Source organism: Clupea harengus, chromosome 6 (assembly GCF_900700415.2).
Source record: "Clupea harengus chromosome 6, Ch_v2.0.2, whole genome shotgun sequence".
Taxonomy (NCBI): Eukaryota; Metazoa; Chordata; class Actinopteri; order Clupeiformes; family Clupeidae; genus Clupea; species Clupea harengus.
In genome coordinates, this window is record NC_045157.1 from 15,115,022 (window position 1) to 15,118,611 (window position 3,590).

Consider the following 3,590-nt stretch of genomic DNA (forward strand, 5'->3'; position numbering starts at 1 on the left):
GTGCGTGTGTGTGTGTGTGCACGCGTGTGTGTATTCTTGCTTGCAGTAGGTCTGTGCTATAAGCCTACTATACTGGCATCAGTCCACTATGGGTTGCTGTGAGCTAGAGCCCTGGTTGCCCTGCGGTTCTGGCATTTAGCCACAGGCGCTGGTGCTTTTTAAAAATGCATTTGTGTGTTTAGTGCGTGTTTGCTCCTGGTGACATATTGGGTACTCACTCAGTGCCTGGTGCATCCCTTCTGTGTTTTTGTGTGTACATGTTTGTGTGTGTGTATGTGTGTGTGTGTGTGTGTGTGTGTGTGTGTGTGTGTGTGTGTGTGTGTGTGTGTGTGTGTGTCTGAGCACAGTTGGCAGGGCCTCCATTTTCCCCCTGTCCTGCCCTGCCATGCCAGCTGGGCAATGCCAGGGGGACCCAGGCATACCTCGAGAGGGGCATGGTGTCAGTTTGGTGGGTTGGATAGAATATGGGGGATTGGTTGGAACTGGAATTGGGGGTAGGTGGGTGTGGGGGTGGGGGGTCAGGCGTACAACATCAGTAGATCTAAGAGGAGGATTAATGTAAGCCCCTCTTTGGTCCTAGGGACAGAAACGTTAATGAGTTTTAATGAGACTCCAAAAGATGTGGTGGTTGACCCCATGACCCTATCTAATGAATGTAGAGGAACACCATAGAAACGTCTCCCACCAGGCCTCCACTAGAGAACTTATGAGAGGAGCAAAGAGAGAGAGAGAGAGGGAGTGATGGTGAGAGGGATAAATAGAAAGAAGGAGCAAGGGAGAGAAAGGGAGGAGAAGAAAGGGAAAAGATGGACAGGGAAGGGGGTAAAGCGAGAGATGTGTAGAGAAAGACAGAAGAGTATGGAGAGAGAGGGAGCGAGAGGAAGAGTGAGCAAACAGAGCCAAACTGCTGCCCAGGACATCAACAGAGGCACTGCTGGCCCTGGTGTGTGACAGCTGGTCCTCTCTCCCCTGGCACTCTCCAATCACCCCACCCCATCCTCTCCCCTCTTCCCCTCTTCCCTCTCCCACCTCCCCGTCAAAGCCGGGGCCCTGCCTGGCTGCGGTGTGGCGCATGGGGCCGTCCCCTGAGCGGCGTGTGGATGCTGGAGCTAGAGTCACCAGTGGGGAGTGCGACGGCGGCGTCCCATGCCCAGGCGCGAGCTCCGATGCTGGGGGCTGACTGACACAGATGTGCCCTGGGCTGGGCCTGTCACAGGTGGTTAGGGTGACAGCCTCTCACACTTCATTATGTCCCTCTCACAGGTCAGCGAGCGACAAGCTGGGTCACTGCACACCGCTGGGCGGCCCCAGGGCACCCCGTCAACCCCCCCACAACTCCCCATCCCTCCACTGACAACACCACCACCCCGGTTCTGAGGTGTCTCTCTGCCAAGACCACCCCAACTACTTCCCAAAGCACCCCAGTGTCCCAAGCCTCATCTCAGTACCAACTCAACAGTGGCCAGTGACACAGTGTTGGGAAAAGGGGAAAATCTTTTTTCACTTCAACTTTTAAAGTGTGGTGTCGGAAAACTACCTCAAGGTTGATTCCCGTGAGTGGCCTGACTCACAACAAATGATAAGGTTGCTGGCCCCAATGAGCGTTATTTATCTAAATACTTATAAAGCTGTTAAATATTTAGTTGTAAGAAAGAACATTTAAATAGTACTCCTCCAACCTTTAACGGCTGTCAAAGTGTAGGCATAACATTTTGATTAAATCATTGATGTCTTGATGTCTGTCATGACTAAATGGTTAAGACTTTAAATATGACTCAGTGTCATACATGTTGACATCTGAATCATCTTCTCTATCTAATGAATAATTACCCTTTGAAAGCGCCATATGCTCCTACCCACTGGTTGTCATTTCCTAGCTTCTTGTTTAGACATGATCATTATTGAATTACACTAGCTAGAATTATTTGTGAATGCCTGTGGTCTTATGTTAATTTGGCTATAATGACCCATAGCAAATTGTATTCATTTATTGTAGTTGTTGTAAAACGTACATAGCATCTACAATTCAAAAATAATTATAAATTTGAATAATCTGACGATTCTGGGCTAGCCTTAAAAAAATCTGGGCTCCAGACGGCATTACTGACGCATACACAGTTCGTGGGTCCTGCATTATCCTTGCTGCCGTTTTCCATTTTTACGCACCGCCAAACCGCAAGTAGAGCGCACGGATCAAGTCCAGATATTTTACTCAGATACAATGCAATTGGGCTTCAGCTGCGAACGAGAGGCGTCGCACCTCATTTCCGTGCCTCGCATGGGCGTGCTAAACAAGCGGGCGACTCAGTGAAGGTGTGGGCACACACACGATGAACAATTTGTAGTGATTAAGCTCGCTCTTCTACTCACATCTGGAGCAAGAGTGCGTTCGCGGTTTCGCTCTGGCGGGGCGTATTTCGCGTTGAGACCCATGATTTAACACTGGCTCCTAATGAAACGTGAAGTGGTATGTGACATTGCTAAATTGCATTAAAGCGTCTAAATAGGTAGGAGACGCGTTGACCAAAGCTAATTAAACAAAACGACTGTAAACACGCCTGCGTTCACTTGCTCCCAAACACACTTGCTCACAAATCTAATAAGTATATAAAATGTGGGTAGGCCCAGAGGTTAGAATTTGAATAGAGGGGAATATATGAATACAAATCAATCCATTGTTAATGAGTGTCCTTGAATCTTCTATGGTCTTACTTTGTTTTCTTAAGTGTTAAGTTGTGGAAGTGTTCCTTCCAACACCCCAATTGCTGAACTTGTTTAATGAATTCATTGCAGTCTATGCCATAAACTCACCATTAGAAGGATGTTTATTAAGGACACATCTTGACGACTGCCTCTGACATATCTGAAAACAGGTGTGTAAATGTAAATATTGAGAGATAACAGTACTTGCAAAACTATATTTATCTGTATTAATAACATCGGTCTGTAAATATTATGTTTTTTACATTTGTTCTTGTTTATTCTCTTCCCTTTCTTTGTCTGTTTCTTTCCTCCCTGACCTCCCTCCCTTCCTCCCTCCCTCCCTCTCTCCTTCCGTCTGTCCGTCTCCAACTGCCCTCTCACTGCAGTGGTGGTGCCAGTCATTGTGCTCAGGGGCTTTGGAGATATTTCAAAAGATCTGGGAAATCAATCCAACATGAAACCGAAGGAAAACATGTAATGTCATTGAGCAATAACTATCACTCCTGTCAGCTGCTTACCTCAGAGCAGGGGCCTCTGGCATTCTTGGCTTCTGAGTCTCCCCCATGAGTGGCATTGCTTGCTGGGGCCCTTTGCCTGAATCTGATACACACCCTGCAACTACCCCCCTCACCAACACACACACATGTACACACACACACACACACACACACACACACACACACACAGGACAGCCTCCAGTGGCCTCCAGGGTTTGAATGGGTGTGTGTATATGTGTGTGTGTGTGTGTGTGTGTGTGTGTGTGTGTGTGTGTGTGTGTGTGTGTGTGTGTGTGTGTGTGTGTGTGTGTGTGTGTGTGTGTGTGTGTGTGTGTGTGTGTGTGTGTAAAGCTTCTGCTACTCATCAGTGTTGGGGAGTGGGGAACTACA

General features: G+C 47.8%; 1 long non-coding RNA gene across 1 annotated transcript in view; it reads right to left on the reverse strand.

Moving 5' to 3' along the window:
- The window catches only part of LOC122132963, a 9,724-nt gene extending 6,703 nt beyond the window's left edge, over nucleotides 1-3,021 (reverse strand). Inside the window, exons 1-2 of the long non-coding RNA XR_006152462.1 lie at nucleotides 2,967-3,021; nucleotides 2,812-2,863 (exon numbers count right to left, since the gene is read on the reverse strand). This is a non-coding gene — a long non-coding RNA (uncharacterized LOC122132963). The remainder of the gene's footprint in view (nucleotides 1-2,811; nucleotides 2,864-2,966) is intronic.
- Between the last annotated feature and the right edge of the window lie 569 nt (nucleotides 3,022-3,590).